Source organism: Oncorhynchus gorbuscha, linkage group LG10, assembly GCF_021184085.1.
Source record: "Oncorhynchus gorbuscha isolate QuinsamMale2020 ecotype Even-year linkage group LG10, OgorEven_v1.0, whole genome shotgun sequence".
NCBI lineage: Eukaryota > Metazoa > Chordata > Actinopteri > Salmoniformes > Salmonidae > Oncorhynchus > Oncorhynchus gorbuscha.
In genome coordinates, this window is record NC_060182.1 from 35,897,013 (window position 1) to 35,919,183 (window position 22,171).

General features: G+C 44.2%; 1 protein-coding gene across 4 annotated transcripts in view; it reads left to right on the top strand.

Annotated features, from left to right (window-relative positions):
* Positions 1-4,951: 4,951 nt before the first annotated feature.
* Positions 4,952-22,171, top strand: part of LOC124045985 (plexin-A2-like) — a 349,620-nt gene continuing 332,400 nt past the window's right edge. For all 4 annotated transcript variants that reach the window (XR_006840933.1, XM_046365864.1, XM_046365866.1 and 1 more), the window contains exon 1: positions 4,952-5,526. The gene's annotated coding sequence lies outside the window, so the exon portion shown is untranslated. The remainder of the gene's footprint in view (positions 5,527-22,171) is intronic.

Genomic DNA, 22,171 nt, shown 5'->3' on the forward strand with positions numbered 1-22,171 from the left:
TTGTGTTTAGTCGTGTTTACATTTGTTTTCAATAAACATGGATCGCAATCGACACGCTGCAGTTTGGTCCGACTCTCCTTCACCATATGAAAACCGTGACATAAGTGTAAAACTAATAATGAATCAATAATCCATGCCTTCTGGGAATTCTATAAAGTCCCAATGTTATGGGTGGGGTTGGCTGTCAGAATTATTACAATGTCAATTTACTTTTAATTCATGTCTGAATATTTCAAGCAACCTTTCTTATGGTATGTATTCATTTGTTGATGTGCATTTCGTATGATATGTTACGAATTACAATTTGTATGATATGTTACTAATTTGCAAAGAGTACAATATGTTATGATTTTTCAAAATGTATGATATTTCACAAATTCTAGCTAGATGGCCAGGTGGCTAACATTAGGCAGGCTAGGGGTTTAGTGTTAGGTGTTAAGGTTAGGGTTAAGTTTAAGTTTATGAGTTAGGTTAAAGGATTATGGTTAGGGTTAGGGTTAAGGGAAGGGTTACGTTTAGGGTTAGGGGAAAGGTTAGCAAAAAGGGTTAAGGTTAGGGGAAGTATTAGCCTACATGCAAAGTAGTTGTGAAATCGCTAAAAAGTAGTATGTTAAGTTGTCCATGATGAGATTCAAACTCGCAACCTCTGGTTTGCTAGACGTTTGCATTATATGCCTACCCAACCACCCCGACCAACCACCCTACTTTCATTTTTCCTTAATTAACTTCTTGCGTCGAGCCATCCCGGATCCGTGATCGTGACTACAGCCTCAAGCCCATTACCATAACGCAACGTTAACTATTCATGAATATCGCAAATGAAATGAAATAAATCTGCTAGCTCTCAAGCTTAGCCTTTTGTTAACAACACTGTCATCTCAGATTTTCAAAATATGCTTCTCAACCATAGCAAAACAAGCATTTGTGTAACAGTATTGATAGCTAGCATAGCATTTAGCGTTAGCATTCAGCAGGCAACATTTTCACAAAAACCAGAAAAGCATTCAAATGAAATAATTTACCGTTGAAGAACTTCGGATGTTTTCAATGAGGAGACTCTCAGTTAGATAGCAAATGTTCAGTTTTTCCTGAAAGATTATTTGTTTAGGAGAAATCGCTCCTTTTGTTCATCACGTTTAGCTACGAAAAAAACCTGTATCGAGGAAGGTAATTCTATTCGCAAGCTCATGAGCATAACACAACGTTAACTTTGAAGAACTTCGGATGTTTTCAATGAGGAGACTCTCAGTTAGATAGCAAATGTTCAGTTTGTCCAAAAAGATTCTTTGTATAGCAGAAATCGCTCCGTTTGGTACATCACATTTGGCTACCAAAAAAAAAACGAAAATTCAGTCATCAAAATGCCTAACTTTTTTCCAAATTAACTCCATAATATCGTCTGAAACATGGCAAACGTTGTTTAGAATCAATCCTCAAGGTGTTTTTCACATATCTCTTTGATGATATATTGTTCGTGGAAGTGTGCTTTCTCCTCTGGAAACGTCAGAGTGTTTTCTTTCCAAAGCTGTCAATTATATGCATAGTTATATCCAAACAGTCTACCCGACCGCTCGGAGGTGTCCGCATTGTCATAAAAAACACAGTTGCCTCATTTTGTATCACATTCCAATGATAAAACTGGGGGGAGTACATACATTTAAAAAATGGGGGGGGGCACATATCCCCCCATCCCCAGTGGAAGTTGCGCCCCTGGTCTTATGTAACCATACCAAATGTAACATATCTTATTAATTTGAGTGCCCCGGATTTATGTTGATTATTTTCCTTCTATGAGTCCAGGCTGATTTAAAGACATGGGGGTGCAGTGACGGTGCAGTGAGATATCCGATGTGTTGAACAATCCTTTTCCCGTCAATCATCTTGAAAAAACGTATACTTTCAATAAAGGTAATCGACCAATCCTCCATCCATTGTTAACCCAATGGAAAGGTCAAGTGCTTTATTATCTGAATGTTGAACGTGTGTGGGCAACTGAGAGAAACAAAATGGTACAGTTTGAGGCTATGTGGCCAGTTTGAGGCTAAATGTACGAAAAATGGTAACATTTGATCTGATTATACGTAATCAGATCAAATGATTCCATGAATAATTAATAATGAATACTGTAAATGTGAATGACAGGAATGTGTTGGACCTTCCTGGTCGCTAAAACGACAGAGGGATTGAGAGAGGGGGAATTGATTGGCATTAATGTAGCGCAACAAAATGGCTGCTTAATAATGGGGTCCGGATTCCTGAAAACTTTCAGTTACAGGGAAAACACTTGAATGGGATTTGTAGGAAAATGGAGAGAAAGAGCAGCATAAAATTTGTGCAGAGGCAGGTTCTAAGCGTACTACTCATTACTTAAACAATGTTGTTCTGTTGCCTCCTGGGAGCATGGGGAATAGGAGGGATGTGAAAATTATACCGGATCATTATCTCAGAAGCAGAGAGAGCAAGCAACTCAGAGCCAATCAATGGCACTTTTGAGTGCTCTAATGGCTGGCACTCAAAGGAAGGTTACTCGGCTTTGTCTCAGGACAGTAAGTTGGTGGTTGAAGATATCCCTCTAATGGTGTGGGGGCTGTGCTTTGGCAAAGTGGGTGGGTTATATCCTGCCTGTTTCGCCCTGTCCAGGGGTATCGTCGGACCGGGCCACAGTGGCTCCCGACCCCTCCTGTCTCAGCCTCCAGTTTTTATGCTGCAATAGTTTATGTGTCGGGGAGGCTAGGGTCAGTCTGTTATATCTGGAATATTTCTTCTGTCTTATCCTGCGTCCTGTGTGAATTTAAGTATGCTCTCTCTAATTCTCTCTCTCTCTCTCTCTCTCTCTCTCTCTCTCTCTCTCTCTCTCTCTCTCTCTCTCTCTCTCTCTCTCTCTCTCTCTCTCTTTCTTTCTTTCTTTCTTTCTTTCTTTCTCTTAGAGGACCTGAGCCCTAGAACCATGCCTCAGGACTACCTGGCCTGATGACTCCTTACTGTCTCCAGTCCACCTGGTCGTGCTGCTGCTCCAGTTTTAACGGTTCTGCCTGCGGCTAAGGAACCCTGACCTGTTCACCGGACATGCTACCTTGTCCCAGACCTGCTGTTTTCAACTCTCTAGAGGCAGCAAGAGCGGTAGAGATACTCTGAATGACCAGCTATGAAAAGCCAACTGACATTTAATCCTGAGGTGCTGACCTGTTGCACCCTCTACAACCACTGTGATTATTTTTATTTGACCCTGCTGGTCATCTATGAACATTTGTACATCTTGGCCATGTTCTGGTATAGTGTCCACCCGGCACAGCCAGAAGAGGACTGGCCACCCCTCATAGCCTGATTCCTCTCTAGGTTTCTTCCAAGGTTCCGGTCTTTCTAGGGAGTGTTTCCTAGCCACCGTGCTTCTACACCTGCATTGCTTGTTGTTTGGGGTTTTAGGCTGGGTTTCTGTTCAGTCCTTTGTGACATCAGCTGATGTAAGAAGGGCTATATAAGTAAATCTGATTGATTGGTTACTGTGAATATAATTTGACTGCACACATTTGTGTCTACCCACCTGGAAATAACATTACAAGGACCAATAGTGGTCTAAAGATGGCTTGGCTCATCTATCTATCTATCTATCTATCTATCTATCTATCTATCTATCTATCTATCTATCTATCTATCTATCTATCTATCTATCTATCTATCTGTCTATCTGTCTGTCTGTCTGTCTGTCTGTCTGTCTGTCTGTCTGTCTGTCTGTCTGTCTGTCTGTCTGTCTGTCTGTCTGTCTGTCTGTCTGTCTGTCTGTCTGTCTGTCTGTCTGTCTGTCTGTCTGTCTGTCTGTCTGTCTGTCTGTCTGTCTGTCTGTCTGTCTGTCTGTCTGTCTGTCTGTCTGTCTGTCTGTCTGTCTGTCTGTGATACTTTACTAGAATTAACAAAATAATTGTATATAATGATAGGTAGCCTATTCATAATTGGTCCTACAATCACACCATTTCCAAATAGGCCTATTCTCTTTCATAAAATGGTTGATTCATTCTCCAAACTGCGTAGCTTATATCTGAGACAATAATGTTTTTCTGCTTTTGAAGATCTGTGAGAATGTAGTGGTCCTTCTGTAGCTCAGTTGGTAGAGCATGGCGCTTGTAACGCCAGGGTAGTGGGTTCGATTCCCGGGACCACCCATACGTAGAATGTATGCACACATGACTGTAAGTCGCTTTGGATAAAAGCGTCTGCTAAATGGCATATATTATATATTATTATTAAACCTACACTATTGTAGAAAGTCCTTTATTACTAGGTAGTAGCAACGTAGTTATGCCCATAGGTGGCAGTACACTAACAGAATTGGCAGCAGCATCTCCCCTGAAAGTAGCCTTCATTGATGACACTTCTCAGGTCACAAATGCGCACTAGAACTGGCCAGATGTATTATTGTGTTTGGATTATTTTCGTTGATATTAATAATATATATATATTTTTAGATTATATTAATAATATAAATTATGTTTTATACAACTCACTATGTTTCAATACATCAAATGTAGCTTCTAAACGTGTTCAATGAAGGTAGGCTAGACCAATGTAACTGAAAAATCAGAAATACATTATTATAAAATACTTCTGAAGATTAAAGACACTTTATTGTGCATTCTTATTACTTGGCAATCAATCCAATTTTCCATAGCCTATACAGGAGATCGAATCATAGGAAAGGGAAATAATTTATCCTAAAAGATAATGGCGTTATTGTGTTATCTATCCTATCTTCTTACATTCACTGGAGGCTGATTTGATTGTCGCAAATTACACTGAGCAGAACATATGGCCAAGCCATTCGGAGGCACCACGCTGAAACAGTTAACACATGCAACATGCAAATGAGCCCGTGTTGCCGAAGTGTACAGGGGGGCTGGGTTTAAACGCTGTGGTGTGCATATGAGACTGTACTGTATGCTTCCCGGGTTCGGTAAGCGCCACAGTTTCTCATGCCAGTCTAGCACAGCCCTATGAGAAAGCGAGAGTGCCTGTGTAAATTTGTGCGGCAAGGTTGCTACCCAAACCGAAGAAAGCCCGCCGGACGTTGACAAGCCAGGCTACAGCGGCTGTCATAGTAGAGGACATTATCCTGTGAACTAAAGGAATTCGCCGTATCATACAGGCATTCTGTTGTAATCGACCATTTAAAGAAAATTAAAAAAACAGACGGTCAAACGAAGTTGCGCGCACTGAATGTTCATAGATTAAATATTGTGTTCGTGAAACGTTGCATCGGTTTTTGGGGATCTTTAGGCTATGAATGAGGCGACATTGGGTATCTGAAATTTTCTATGGATTGGGAGTGAATGGACCTTGGCTAAAATCTCTAAATTGATTGAGCATCATTGAGGAACGCCGTTGTAGACTTTACCGTAGTAGGCTACTCGGAGCATTTGCCGTGGATGTAAGTAGCTACAACACTCCATCACCTAAAGGAAGAGAAGACAATTCATTACTGGCTGTGTGATCAGAATAAAAACAGCACCAGGAGCTTCCATTGAAACCCGAAAGGTGAGTGAAAACGATTAGCCTATGTTTATCATTATTTAAAAAATGGGTCGGTTTGGTTTGAAATGTCTATGTGTTAGCTGATGATAGCTGATGATAGCTGATGATAGCTGATGATAGCTGATGATAGCTGATGATAGCTGCAGCACAATGTTGTGCATTTGCCTTAATTAACACTGTTCTGCTTAATAACTAACAGTAGCTACTCTATTCCGCCACAATAATGTCAGAGAATTCTCAGCTCAATTCTCAGCTACCACAAAAAGGGGTTTGGGGCTGCTTATTAGGGTACTTGTGGGATATTAAGCTATATACAAGTAGCCTAATAACCAGCCGTATATCCCTTCTTGTGGTAGTTGAGAATTTATTTGAAAATTAGGTTAATAAGGCAATTTACATTTGATGGCTATAGGTAAGGTAAAAAACAATTGTGTGAGAAAAAAATGCCCACCCCAAACATGCAAGGAATTTCAGTGTTGTTATTATTACAATGTTAGCCTACCAGTTACTTTTCAATTCATGTTTAGACAAATTTACGCATAGGCTATAGACTCATTGCCTCGGTGCGTAAACCCGTAATTATGCAGTTCCGTTCAGTCAGGTGTTGGGTTTTAATTACCAGCTATTCTATCACCTCACGATCAACTTTTAATCAGAATGCAGGTGTCATCAGCTCATGAAACTAATTTGATTGAGTTTGATATATCGATATTATCATCGGCTATTCATATTGCATTGTTCTGGTTTGATATTATAAGACCTTTATTAAGCTGCGGTATTTAATCATTTAGTCATCGGATGAGTTATTTTTATCGGCCTATCATCCCAAAGTAGTTTTCAATTACTTCCAATATTTGTAATCAACAGACAGATAGCCTAGCATCAGCTCTCCATGCTGACCTTGACTCTGAACCCGCTATTAGGGGTAAGAGTAGGGCGAAGAGAACCATTTCCATTACAGTGGATTTAGATTAGGCTTGATGTAGTGAGCACTTGAAGTATTGTACCTCATAATAATCTACAATCCAACATGTTAGAATGAATGTGACTTTTTTGCAGCATGTAACTCATTTCTGTTCTTCACTGCGTTACCCATGTCTAACCCAGGTCAGGGGTTTGGAATAACAGTTAAATGTACTCTCCAACACAGATTACTCTCTTATCCATTTCTCATACTTCTCAATATTTTATATAACGCTTTTGATTTAGCTAGGTCCTATTCCTATTATCGTTCCTATTACAATGTGGTATGCCGCAAGACAGAATAACAGCCGCCGTTAACCCCCAAGCCTTGAAAGCAGCTAAATTCAGATGCATTGTTGCCAACTGGCTATCATTTAGAATTCCTGCTCTACTCTAGACTTTTCATCTGTCGAAGCTCTGGAACAGCAGATGCACCCACAAATCTTACATTTCCATCACACACACACACACACACACACACACACACACACACACACACACACACACACACACACACACACACACACACACACACACACACACACACACACACACACACACACACACACACACACACACACACACACACACATAGCACTCGGGAAGCGCTCATAAGAGTGACTCTAAAGGAAAATAAATGTTGTCTTAAGTAGAAAATTGCCTTACATTTGCATGATAATAACTTGCATCTGCCCATAATTGACGGAGAGCATATTAATCGTTGTGACCATGCAATCAAACCTAGTTTCTTCTTGGAAAAAATCAGGTTTTGTATATCTAAAGCGTGACATTATTGTAATATTCTTCTCAAAGTATAACATCCGTTTGACCCCAGAAACAGCCACCAGGATGGAAATTGCAGCCTTGGAAGAACAAACCACTACACGCAGCCTTGCTCTGATTATCACACGCTGATTATACTCACCTAATTAACTCCAATCTGAAGAGAAAACACAAGCCTTGATAGTCTGGAGTGGTTATAACATTACCGGTCTGTCTGGGCAGTTGGGCACTCACCGTATAACTACATGATTTCCTCAAGACACTCGTTTAGTCAGACTTGTTCCCCTTTTTGCTACACAACTGTACACAAACTCTATAAAATCCACCTCCACAAGAAGCAGAGTAAATTAAAATTCCATTCTGCTCAATGTAGCACTTTCAAGCAGTCTCTTTGAAGAGAGGCAGGAGTGGGCAAGCTGAGCTGTTGAGAACCTCAACATCACACACTCTTTAATCAATAAGGTTAACTACACAAATAAAGCTCAAAGAATATGCCTTCACATCAAACTGGCTGGCTGGAGCCAAAATGAGCACTTTCCATTGCCCCCGTTCCCCTTTCTCCTTTCGCTCAGCGTGTGTTCCAGCATTTTGATTGGATTGTATTAAGCTGGTCAGAACAAGAAGGATTTATGTGACAGTGCTGATCTCAGTCCTATTGATTTGCTTATGCCAGTCAGTTTAGTACATGACTGTTTCCTGCGGGGTAACCGGGAGTTCTTATGTGCTTCAGGATGAGTTGTTCGCCTCTTTCAACTTTCAACAGCTTTATTTTAGGAAGGGTAAATGATGCATCTCATTAGACCCCCTGAAAGCATTCTGCGGCTGCTGGGTATTTTAGTGAATGGACGGACTGATTTGGTATTATGTTGGGCTGGCTGGTGTACGAGTACAGACATTGAGTATGAATGCTGTGTTGATTAAGTACAGTGCTCCTTTTACATGACTGGTAGTCATTGTCTTCTTCCTCTTCAGAAGCTCCCGACCACTGAGGCAGCGTCCCGTACCGGATGAAGGGTAGGGCTGGATGATAATGTAAACCCTAGACCCCCTTCCACAAGTCTCCTTCCTTGTGATGATGGGACTCTTCGTCAGGATGACACTACTGCTCAAGAGCGTCCCCTGTTGACCCCGACAATGACGCTGTAGTAGAGCTGGGCGAAATTGATAAAAATACATATTGCGTTAAATTGTCTGAATTAACAATCACCCATATTAGCCAATTTATTTGATTTCAAACTTTAAATTTCTCTAGTATAGGCTACCTATCGTAATGAACCATGTCAGCATAATTCCCAAGATAAGTGGTCGGTATAGTCGGCGGCGATCATTTGTGGTTTATTGTCCCGGCTCTGCTCTTTAAACGTCTGTGCCCATCAAGCAGACATGTTTCTGTCCTGGGCAAGATCTGGTCAAAGCCTTTCCCCGATGCCATCAGCAGTCAGGACTTCATAACCTAATACACGTTCTAGTGCATTGTACTTTATTATTTAATGAGTATGATAGGGGTGGTGACCGAGATAAAAAGACAGTCTTCTCTGTGTTTTGTGTACGTGCTGTGTCACCAGCAACCAGCATGCAGCACACATCGCCCCAGGCAGCCAGACTCGCCCTCCCCTGTTTAGCTTGAGAGTTTTTGACAAGTTGCTAGGCATGCAGGCGGAATCCTTGACCTATTTCTTAATGAGTGAACAGTGCAAACGCGTTCAGCGACTGGGTATTCTAGAGCAGGCTAGCCCCCCCCGCCCCCACACACACACAAACACACACACACACACACACACACTTGCCTACACACACATCTCAATGCCTTGCGGGCTGGCTGCTGAGTGTTCACTGACTCGTTCCTTGCAGATAGATATAGGTCTCCACATCGTCTCTGCTGGAGTGTAGTCTACTCACCCTGTTTGTTTGTTTTAAAGCAATTGGTCTCCCCCTCACCGGGATGTTTATCTGATCCTCTCAACTGTCCAGCTGTCACAACAGAGATCTCTATCTCTGACCCACACACACTCCACTCAGTCGGCCATGTTATGTGCGTGTGTGTGTGTGTGTGTGTGTGTGTGTGTGTGTGTGTGTGTGTGTGTGTGTGTGTGTGTGTGTGTGTGTGTGTGTGTGTGTGTGTGTGTGTGTGTGTGTGTGTGTGTGTGTGTGTGTGTGTGTGTGTGTGTGTGTGTGTGAGGGAGAGAGAGAAAGTGAGAGTGTATCCATGTTAAGATTGACATAAGAGAGATTTGAATCGTCCGTGACATTGATCAAGTGGGGTGTAGCCAGGGAGAACGTTTAGTTGGAAAGTGGTTGCGGTATGGTGGTAAGCAGAACTATCTCTCTCCTCATGCTGTTCCAAGACTGGTTCCTCAGCCATAGCACTCAGCTCCCTGAGCTTTCAGACTTGCAGTTCCTCCCAACTCTAACTCTGCTTGGAAACAACAGGATTTTATTATCTGCCAGCTATGCACTTCCTTCAAGCATTACCTTCAGCAACAGCTTATTTAGAGGTACATAATTTCAGCCTCACCCGTTGCTGACAGTTGTATAAAATTGAGCACTCAGCCATGCAATCTCCATAGACAAACATTGCCTGTAGACTGGCCTTACTGAAGAACTCAGTGACTTTCAACGTGGCACCGACATAGGATGCCACCTTTCCAACAAATCAGTTTGTCAAAAGAATGCCCTGCTAGAACTGCCCAAGTCAACTGTAAGTGCTGTTATTGTGAAGTGGAAATGTCTTGGAGAAACAATGCCTCAGCCGCGAAGTGGTAGGCCACACAAGTTCACAGAATGGGAATGCCGGGTGCTAAAGCGCAGTGCGTAAAAAAACGTCTGTCCTCAGTTGCAACATTCACCAACTAGTTCTAAACTGCCCCAGCAAGCAACATCAGCACAATAAATAGTATCACCATGCACAATGCCAAGCGTCGGATAGAGTGGTGTAAAGCTCATAAGCATAGGAATCTGGAGCAGTGGAAACTCATTTTCTGGAGTGATGAATCACGCCTCACATCTGGCAGTCCGACAGACAAATCTGGGTTTGGCTGATGCCAGGAGAACGCTACCTGCCCCAATGCATAGTGCCAACTGTAAAGTTTGGTGGAGGAGGAATAATGGTCTGGGGCCTACTTTTCATGATTTTGGCTAGGCCCCTTAGTTCCATTGAAGGGAAATCTTAACACTACAACATACAATGACTGTCTAGACAATTCTGTGCTTCCAACTCTGTGGTAATAGTTGGGGAAGGCACTTTCCTGTTTCCGCATGACAATGCCCCCATGCACAAAAAGAGGTCAGTACAAAAATGGTTTGTCAAGATTTGTGTGGAAAAACTTGACTGGCCTGCACAGAGCCCTGACCTCAACCCATCAAACACCGTTGGGATGAGTTGGAACGCCGACTGCGAGCCAGGCCTAATCGCCCATCATCAGTGCCCAACCTCACTTATGCTCTTGTGGCTGAATGGAAGCAAATCTCTGCGACAATGTTCCAGCGTCCAGTGGAAAGCCTTCCCAGAAGAGTGGAGGCTGTTATAGCTGCAAAGCAACACCGTATTAATGCCCATCATTTTGGAATGATATGTTCGACGAGCGGTTGTCCACATACTTTTGGTCATGTAGTGTAGCTAAGCTTCTGTTGGCCATCTTGATCCCAGAGGACTTGGAGTGGAGGGTAGACAGTAGTCAGCTCCAGATGGGTTGTGTCAGCGTGGGAGAGTTCAGATGCTTTTCACAGCCTTGCTTTGGGAGAGGAGGTTTCCACTGTTTCTTCTCATCCATCAGCCTAGTCACAGATATGAACAGAATCAACTATTATTCACCACTCATTGTGAAGATCCTTTTTGCTATTCTTCTGTCGGTGTATGTACTGAAAGCATACAACCAAAGTTACAACTTAATGTAAGGTAGAGCACAACATTTGTACTGCACACTGGTGGTTTGAATGTTTGATCAAGGAAGGCCATTTACTGTACAATCTCAACAAATGTAACTTTACCTTGTAAGACCTTACCTTGTAATGCATTTGAAAAGTGCCTTTATATGTCGCTATATCCAGGGCTACCCTGGAAGTCACGCTGCGGTCGCTTCCATCATGTTGAGTGGTTGTGTCCGCGTAGCCTTGTCGTGGCTTAGTGAAGCGTTGGGCGGACGCCCTAGCCTGTCCCCGCTACCGCCTCGACATTGGTAAATAGCATCTGGATCTGGTATGATCAGCACATAGCACAGGGGGTGGAAATCAATACTCCGGATCTGCGTTACATTTTTCCAATAGATTCACACCACCTCAAATGCATCATGAGATTGCAGAAGTGCTGTTGCCGGAGCACTCCAAAGACTGAAAGTGCTGCTTCAGTCCGTGAGTCCGAGGTGGGTGGTTTTTGCCTCTTAGCTGCTGTGTGTGTGATATTGTGTTGAGAGAGATTGTTTCCCCATGTCTGTCAGAACGCTGCCGGCATTGGCACTGCAGTGGGTGTTGTAGGGCCTTATAATATCTGCAAAACGCCAATGCGGAAGGAATCCCGGGATTCAGACAATAAAACGGAATTCAACTTAGTATGGAATCAACTAAATCTATTGAAAATGAATTCATTTGCCCAAGTTTATCATAAGACAGGAACAGAATGTATCAGTGATTTGTATTTTGAGAGAGAAACCCTGAAAAAACAGGGGAAAACGGAAACCTGGAAAATTTAAACGGAGAAAAGGGCCCTAGAGGTTGATGTGTTAGAGGGTTGGACTCAGACAGAGCAGTTGAGAAGAAGGCTCCAGCCAGTCTCTCTGTCTCTGCAGAGGGCCGAATGGGGAACAACCATTAATGTTCTCCCTCTTTCTGCCAGGAGAATGTGTCCAGGGCACGTATTCACAAATAGTCTTAGAATAGGAGTACTGATTTAGGATCAGTTTAGCCATTTAGATCATAATGAATGGTCTGGGCCCAGACCTCACCATGCATCCCGTCTATTGACGGCGTGGAGGCTAATCCTGAACCCCACTATGCCCTCACCTCTCCTCTCCCAGTCCCAAAGGCCTGCCAGCTTGCTGAAACAAAGCCTTTTGTCCAACTACTGAATCCAGCAGATGGAGAAATGGACAGTAAATGAAAGTAGGGGAGAAAAGAAAAAAAAGGTAATTTAGTGGAGCATGTTAGAGTAGAGCGTTTGCATTTAAGCCAGTCCTTTGGGAAGCGTAACGCCCTCACAAAGCGACATTGGCGTAACATTGGAGAAATGCTCCCTTGTTGCTGCAGTGGCAACAGCGACTTAGAGCCTCCAATGTGTGAGGTGCTGCTTAGCCCTATGGCAGTCAATCCAGACCCAGGAGCCCAGCTCTCTCTCCAGGGCCCGGGCAGTCTTTATTAAGATGTTAATGGGATTGCCTTCATGACACATTTGCATGGGACAGGATCGCTCTCCCCTGCCATTCTTTAGTGCCTCAATCTGTCCGCCACACTCAATACATCAGTCCCCCTCTCTCTCCCTCAGTCACACACCAGGCTCTTTAGGCATTCACCACCATCTCCACATGTCTCTGCCCAGACCCAATCTCACTGTTTATCTGATCCCTCCTGTCACAAGCCATGCTATATTTTACCTGCTGTAACACAGTTACCCCAATGCCGGAGATAAGAACAGCAATCATGAAACCAGGACCTCCAGAATAACGTCGGCCTGTTTGTTTGGTGGTTAACTTCACAGTGGCTGTAAGTCACAGGCAGCCTGTCAGTCTGTCAGATCCAGTAGAAAGCCAAACACTACCTCATTAGCTATGAGGGTTGCTTTGATTATTCAAGAAGGGGCTGAAATTGACATTTGGGTTGTTTGTGTTTCTTGAACAAAAAGCTCAGGCTGTTCCTCCACCTCACGCCGCCACTATTTGTTGTGCCGAGAGACTGTTCCCAAGGCGGCACAACAGCCCAATCAAAGGGGGAAAAAGACCTTGAGCTTTACATTCAAATGCTTTTGACTTTTTCAGTTTCATGAAAGCACTGAATGCATTGTCTCTGTCTCTGCGCTTTCCCTTTCAGTCCGGGTTGAATGTAAGTCAGTTTCGGCCTGGAAGCATCAATAATCAATTAGCTCGTGTCATGGGAGGATGTGCTTTTTTGTTTAGTTTGGAAGTTGACAATAAGTGAGCAACAAAAGGGAGAGAGTGGGTGAGAGGCAGTCAGGGAGGGAGGGGGCACAGTACAGATGCCAATGGGCAGCTGTCCGTAGCACACAGACGATAGTGACTGCATCCCAAATGGCACCCTATTCCCTATGTAGTGCACTACTTTTGACCAGGCTCTATAGGCTCTGGACAAAAGCAGTGCACGATATAAGGAATAGGGTGTCATTTGGGTCATAACCAGTACGTGCCCGTGTGTGTGTGTGGGGGGGGGGACAGGACTCCGGAGTGGGCACTGGGCACAGTGGGCAGATTGGGTAAACAACGCCCCCTGGTGATGTGGACGGACGCCCTAGCCTGTCCCTGCCACCGTCACCATGGTTACCACACACAGTGGCGGCAACGAGCGGCATTGCTTTGGCTTGTCTAGTCTGCTCATGTGCTGTGAGAAAGGAGTTCTAAGCCAACGGCAGCTTTGTCTCTACTCTTCACTGTTCTGACGGCTGTCCAATTACAAGCAGACCAATTACAACCTGAATCAGCAGTGTATTACTGCTCTCCATTAGCTCTTTTTCATCCAGTTCAAAAAGCTATGTGTAATTTGCTGCTGCACAGTACATTGACTTAAGCTTTATTCTTCCTCTCTTGGAAATGTAGCTTACAATTCATACACTTTATGCTTTTGCATCAGTGCCATATAAGCTGTTCTCCCTTCACCAGCCTCCACTGATTTGCATTATCTTATTATTTTGCACAATTGTTAATCAGAATAGCGAGGAAAGGAGGAGTGTTATGGGGATGAGTATTCCGTAGTGTGTTACCCTGGCATGGTCCTGTTGGATCTCTGGAGCACCGTGACATGTAGCCACCTGCATCCAAGCTGTCTGTCTGCTTTGTTACAATTTTCAAGTCAGCCCTGGCCTTATCTTTGTGGATAGCTCCTCTTCCCCGCCAGAGACGCCTTAACACATCCTCTGCCTTCAGCTCAGAAAACCAGAGGAGATAAGGCTCCAAAATGAATTCCGGGGAAGAGATAGCGAACAGAATACCTCAAACCAGAAACCTCCCTTTCCAAAAAAAACGTCCCTGTTTTCTCTCTCACTTGCAAATAAACACTTTCTTTCCACTATGCTGACCATAACAAATCCAACCAAAGCAGTGATGAAAGACCTCGAAACATCAAACTGAAAACCCTGAAACCCATCCTATCTGGGCTACCCTTCTCCCTGTGATGTCGGGTTTGTGTGAAAGTCTGCTTTGGACAGACAATCACATAAGGGCAGGCAAGTCACTGACGATTGCACACCCTCCTTTAAATATATGGAGGGTCCATTCTTAAGCCTTCAAAACTGGGTCATTTTTTAAAATTGAACCTTTATTTAACTAGGCAAGTCAGTTAAGAACAAATTCTTGTTTCCAGTGACGGCCTACCCCGGCCAAACCCAGACGACGCTGGGCCAATTGTGCGCCGCCCAACGGGACTCCCAATCACAGCCAGATGTGATACAGCCTGGATTGGAAGCAGGGACTGTGGCGATGCCTCTTGCACAGAGAGGCGCCACTCGGGAGCCCGAGTGATGCCACAACAGTCTGAAGGAATGGAAAAGGTATCGGGATGTGCTGTTAAGAGCTTGGCTAAGACCTGTTCCCTCATATTTCTGTATCTCTGTCTGCCTCCAGACTCTTTATTTTGGCCCAGGAGGCCTCAGAGTGCTCAGGCCAAGGGAAATGAATCCAGTCTTCCTTGGGCCGGCTAGCTACAGAATGTTGATGCATAAATACATGACTGACCCACATGTGACCTGTATATGTGCAGGGCAGTGGGAGCCAGAGACGGGATGAAAAGAGCTATTTTAAGAAGGCATCTTCCCACTGGGCACACACTGGTTGAATCAACGTTGTTTCCACGCCATAGACTGTTGACCTGTGCCCAGTGGGTTGTCACATTATATTATGAGTAGGTTGAGGCGTGTGGGAAGATGGTAGACTTGACATATAGCCAAATGTATAGTGGGAATTTTGATTTTATGTTGTTCTAGCAGCTGTTGTTATTGATTTTAATCTGCCTCTGACCTTTCAGGACAAGGCTTTGGAATTCACCCCCAGCTGTGTGGAAATGTGTTGGGCATTGAAGGGTGAACAATCGACAATGCATGTGGTTTTGTCCTCCGTTCTTGTCATCCATCGCGTCAAATGATATCAAGCAAATAGCCATTGTCATTTGGGTAGTAAAGTAAACAAACACTATCGTTTTTAAAATGCTGCAATTTGTTCCCGTTTTTCCACGCGTGATCGTTTATCAAGATGAATCCATCAGCTGGAAGTTGAGTTTTGTTTTTCCACTTTTACCTCCCTCACTTGTTCCCTCCTCTCTGAGAAACTGTCTGTAGGAGCTACATGAAGCAGCATCTGCACTGCCACAAAAGCGCCACAACCAGTGAAACGGGAGACATGACAGACGCATCTCCGCGCGGACAGCCTTGCATGTTCGAGGCGCGAAAAGAGACACAGTTATTACCAACTTAAGCGCCTCCTAGGTCTTAAATTGCAACCGCCTCGCAAAATAAATAATCAAATTGTGACATCATGGGTAATTCACTGATCAACAGCAATGTGGGTCAAGCAATGGTGTTTCTTTTCTGTAGCATTTAAGGTGAATGACGGGTAGAATTAGGGGGATCTAAGAAAATTATCCTGCGTGGTGCGTGGAGCGTAGTGTGACAGCGCCGAGACTGGCGGCTGAGGAGAGGAGATCCTCTGTGTTGTCCATGAAGATGTTGATTAAATATGACTGCTCTGAAGCACAGAGCTGCTGCCTGAAGAAAAAGAAGGCGGTAGGAAGGGAGGGAGAGGAGAAGGAGCGGTGACGGGCAGGTTTGTACTTGAAAGCCGTGAATGAATATCTATCTGCTCATGTTTCATGTCTTAATCTGCAACAGTTTGGGATTTGTGACCTAATGCCATTTAAAGCCTGACACACAGAAGTAGGGCTGCACGATATGGGCAAATAATCAAATAGCCATTTTGTTAACCAAATATTGCGATTTTACACATGGGTGAACTGTTGGAATCGTAGACATTACATTCAAATTACGATTATGTGGTTGGGGTCGTTTGGCATGATAACTAGTGAAAAAGACAGGTATAGTAAAAGTTGTTGTGACAGGAACCAAAGTGTCGGTCAGAGTTTCCCAGGGGACCCTTATTACACTTGAATTGTAGCCTCTTTCGATATGGATATTGCCCATGTCAATATTGCAATTTCGATTGAGAAAGCCCTACACAGAAGGTGAGGGGATGGGATCTTTGACGGGTTCTTAAAGCATCTTAGAGTAGGAGTGCTGGTCTAGGATCAGTTTTGCCTTTTAGATTCAAATGAAAAGGACAGGGCGGACCTGATCCTGAATCAACTCTCCTACTCTGAGACGCTTTATGAATACGGGCCCTAGCGTTGCCATTGCAGAGGACGGAGTGTGTGCCAGGTCCTTATTGTTCTCTATCTGGTACACCGGAGGAGAGAGACCAAGTACTGCTGCTGTTTTGACAGAAAAAAAATCTCATTACTGAAAGCTTTGGGAAGCTTGTAAGAACTGTATTTTTAATGCTTTTTTGGCCGCTGCATCTACAGGCAGTCAAACTACTACTTGTGATCTTTTATGAGAGTGCTTTATATTTTTCCATTTGTTTAACATCATAACATTGTGTTGACAGAGGGGAATAGGTGAGATTAATTTGCATCCAATTACGTTAGAGATATTATCATAATTCAAATTTACATGAACACAACATTGAACGTAAATGTTTGCTATCTTCTGTTTTTCAAGTCCTAAGATTCATGTTTTATTTTCATTAATCATGCGTTGCTATTGTTCCATGTATCATTGATGAGGGTTTGTTCTATTAAGCAAAATGCAGTATGCTTGACAGTGTCATTGTTGATCAAGAGAATTAAGCATTCATTCCCTGTGTTCTTTTGCGCACACAATTATGCTCCGTTTTCTCAAAGCTGACAATTAACAGCTTACAGCTTCAGCCCCCCTCCTCTTTCTCCTCCTCTTTCTCCTCCTCTGCCTTCTCTTTCTCCTCCTCTGCCTCCTCTTTCTCCTCCTCCGCCTCCTCTTTCTCCTCCTCCGTCTCCTCTTTCTCCTCCTCTGCCTCCTCTTTCTCCTCCTCTGCCTCCTCTTTCTCCTCCTCTGCCTCCTCTTTCTCCTCCTCCGCCTCCTCTTTCTCTGCCTCGTCCTCCTTCTCCTCCTCCGCCTCTTTCTCCTCCTCCACCTCCTCTTTTTCCTTCTCCACCTCCTCCTTCTCCTCCTCGTCCTCCTTCTCCTCCTCGTCCTCCTTCTCCTCCTCGTCCTCCTCCTCCTCCGCCTCTTTCTCCTCCTCCTCTTTCTCCTCTTCCTCCTCCCTCTCTTCCCCCTCCTTCTGCTGCCTCCCTCTGTTCTCTGTTGTCTGTTTGCGTGGGTACAGGAGTGAGAACAAGTGAGTAAGAGCGGGTTAGGTCGAGGGATGCCAGTCGAAGCAGACGTGTCTTTGTAGCTGTAAGATGCTGTCAGATGTCACCATTCGTTCCTCTGTTGGCTGTCATTTGGCAGCCAAACCGCTGTGTTGGTTCTCCTCTGTTAAATACACCGAGTGTACAAAATATTAAGGAAAATCTTCCTAATATTGAGTTGCACCCCCCCCCCCGTCCTCCTTTTGCCTTTAGAACAGACTCAATTCGTCAGAGAATGGACTCTACAAGGAGTTGAAAGTGTTCCACAGGGATGCTGGCCCACGTTGAGTCAAGTTGGCTTGATGTCCTTTGGGTGTTGCACCTTTCTTGATATACACAGGAAACGGTTGAGCGTGAAAAACCCAGCAGCGTTGCAGTTCTTGACACAAACATTTACATTACATTACATTTAAGTCATTTAGCAGACGCTCTTATCCAGAGCGACTTACAAATTGGTGCATTCACCTTATGACATCCAGTGGAACAGTCACTTTACAATAGTGCATCTAAATCTTAAAGGGGGGGGGGTGAGAAGGATTACTTATCCTATCCTAGGTATTCCTTAAAGAGGTGGGGTTTCAGGTGTCTCCGGAAGGTGGTGATTGACTCCGCTGTCCTGGCGTCGTGAGGGAGTTTGTTCCACCATTGGGGGGCCAGAGCATCGAACAGTTTTGACTGGGCTGAGCGGGAACTGTACTTCCTCAGTGGTAGGGAGGCGAGCAGGCCAGAGGTGGATGAACGCAGTGCCCTTGTTTGGGTGTAGGGCCTGATCAGAGCCTGGAGGTACTGAGGTGCCGTTCCCCTCACAGCTCCGTAGGCAAGCACCATGGTCTTGTAGCGGATGCGAGCTTCAACTGGAAGCCAGTGGAGAGAGTGCACCTGGTACCAGTGCACCAAACCAGTGCACCTGGTACCTACTACCGTACCCCGTTCAAAGGCACTTAATTATTTTGTGTTTCCCATTCACCATTTGAATGGCGCAGATATACAATCCATGTCTCAATTGTCTCAAGGCTTAAAAATCCTTCTTTAACCTGTCACCTCCCCTTCAGCTACACCGATCGAATTGACATCAATAAGGGATCATAGCTTCCACCTGGATTCACCTGGTCAGTCTGACATAGAAAGAGCAGGTGTTCATAATGTTTTGTACACTCAGTGTAGAGACTTTGAACTGCACAAGTTAAAGGGGAGGGGCTGTCGATTGGCCAGTGTTTCAATCACTGTGTGAATAGGTTTAAAGCGCACTCACACACCACACACACACACACACACAGGCATGCCTCTTCACCACACAGCAAACCCCATGCCTTTAATCCTGTGGCAGCCCGGCAGCCCGTCTCCACAACCGTTGAAGGGACTGATAAAGGATACGGTTTCTTTGTTTGCTCTTCCACCATGGTATGTTACTGTGTCTGCTAATCTGTTCTATCTGCACAAAGGACTAGCAGCTTGAATGGTTCCAGTTGTGAAATACTCTAAATGCAGTCTGGCTTCAACGCCTTGACATGTAACACTGCGTCAAGGTAAATAGACCCCTTTCTCTGACGCTGCCAGCCATAGGTCGCTCTGAACCCAGGGACAGGAAGGAGGGACAGGGTTGGCTTATTAGCGTGAAGTTTCCAGGGACAGGAAGGAGGGACAGGGTTGGCTTATTAGCGTGAAGTTTCCAGGGACAGGAAGGAGTGACAGAGTTGGCTTATTAGCGTGAAGTTTCCAAGGACAGGAAGGAGGGACAGGGTTGGCTTATTAGCGTGAAGTTTCCAGGGACAGGAAGGAGGGACAGGGTTGGCTTATTAGCGTGAAGTTTCCAGGGACAGGAAGGAGGGACAGAGTTGGCTTATTTAGCGTGAAGTTTCCAGGGACAGGAAGGAGGGACAGAGTTGGCTTATTAGCGTAAAGTTTGTAATCATGTGCTCCGTTCTTCAATTTAATGTCCCCTTCTGTATTGCAAACGACTGAATAGAGGTATTTAGGGATGGTTTTGAGGGTGTTAGCAAGCTGGTGTGATTGACAAACCAATCCCCATTAACCTTCAGCAGCTTCCAGATGGGCTGTAACAGACTGGCAACAGGCAGCTGTGTTAGAACAAGAGGCATTTAGATTACCCAGGGATGGGTGGTAAACTGTAACAAAAAAAACTATACCGGTATTCATTCACGGACCGGTTTGGATTTTTACTTGACTTCTATAACTATCAGTTCAGACCCCAGTCCTAATGATGAAAGTAGTACAGGAAATGAACAAATTGGAGTGAATGCTGGAATTGAACAAATAACTATGCAAATGCACACATAAATAAATACTACAGTTTACTATAGAATACTATAGAATACTACAGTGCTTACTATAGAACTCTATAGTAAACTGTAGTATACTGTAGAATACTATACTACACACTGTAGTATCCCTCAATCATGTGTAGTACTTATTATAGAATGTTATAGTATACTACTGTATTATCCACCAAAGAAACACTGTAGTAAATGACTAGAGTAATGTCCGCAAACACACTACACTTTTTTAACTTGAGCAAACTTTACAGTATTCAATTTGCATATACCCCGCCCATTCCCCTCCCACGTATCACATCATCATTTGTGCCACCCATAAGTGAGAAACCTACATGCAAGTATAGTCCATATATAGTGGTCCCTATAGATAATAGCTAGGAGACGAAGCTCTGCACTATCAGTTCAAATCCCATCTGCCAAAAACACTACATGAATTACTATACTTTTATTTTACTACAGTATTTATACTATAGTTAACTGTAAATCCTACAGTATACTCAAGTTAACACAGCAGTCTCCAAAAACACTACAATGAATAATATAGTATTTATACTATGGTATACCATAGTATTTTATTAATGAAGGGTGGCAACCATTGGTCAAGTACCAGTCGTATTCAGTGTTCTACAAATAGGACTACTGTCAAATACAGTCATACTGTCAAAAACGAGAAAAATATGATGGCCATGATATTTTGCCATATTGCACAGCCCACTTGCATGTGTAATGTATGAGTGACAATGAAAATGGCTTGCCATTGAAGTACTGTGTGCATGTGTCTATTCACCCATTGTGACATTGAGAGGGGAGTCAAATCAAATCAACGTTTATTTGTCACGCGCGCCGAATACAACAGGTGTACAGTTAAATGCTTACTTACAGGCTCTAACCAATAGTGCAAAAAAGTCTGTGGCCAGCCCTACTTCCAAGGGCTTTCAACGGGGCCTTTAGAGTCAGTAGTCTGTTTATCCTACAGGACCTGACTAACTGTAGCCCCAGGGCAGACTAAGTTGGGCTCAGAGAAGTTCTGTGTGAGCTAATTCAACCTCTCGATGACAGACAGCATCCGCAGCCTGTGGAAAAACACGGCTGGTAGGAAAACAGAGAGGGGGGGACCGGAGCGGAGCAGGGCCGAGAGAGGTCTGGGATCTGGGATTGTTAGGTCTGGATCTGGGATTGTTCCTCGTGACTTTGAGTCAGACAGGAAGAGGAAGGAAGCTGTACGGGGTGGAGGGAGGGAGGGTGTATTATGTGTTGTATTAGAAGTATCCTGGGAAGTCTTGACTTACAAGGGCATGATAAGTCTTGTACCATTCTCATGGCACACTGGGCCACACTTTGGCACGACAGAGCAGCCATTATAGGGGTAGCAGTAGGCTACTGGACAGAGACAGACACGGATCCTACTCAGTCCAGACCCTCTCCGTTCACTAGACGAGTAGTCAGACTGAAGCACCCTACTACTAATTAGTGTTGTGCTGAATGTTAGTCTGGCTCTGCTGACTGCTCAACTAGGCAGGCTGGCTGGCTGCTCATATTTGTGTTACTGATTAAATGCTGAATGGGAGGTTTTCTCTTCATTCCTTGCCATTTCTCCAGGGTAAGAAACAAATTGATTTTTATCGCCGTTTTCTCTTTCCTTTTATCGCCGTTTTCTGCTGTGGTTGTATGATTCCATGTTGTGTTTAACTGCTGGATATTCTGTGTAGGGTAGCAGGGCAGGCAGCATGGTTTTGTTTGGCCCAGACTCTACTGTAATGGCCAATATCAGCCACAAGTCCCTCCCCCCTCCCTCTCCTCTTCTGCTGGGGCTAACAAAAGATTAGATGTGGTACTGGAGCTTGTTGTCTAGCTACTATGGTGGTTGTGCTACCAGCAACCAAAGGGTTGCCAGTGTGAATCCTGGGTCCAGCGGGAAAAATCAGGAGGGTAGTGGGCTGGCAACCGAAGGGTTGCTGGTATCAAATCCTAAATGCCGTTGCCTGCCGTTGTGCCCTTGAGCAAGGAACTTACATTTT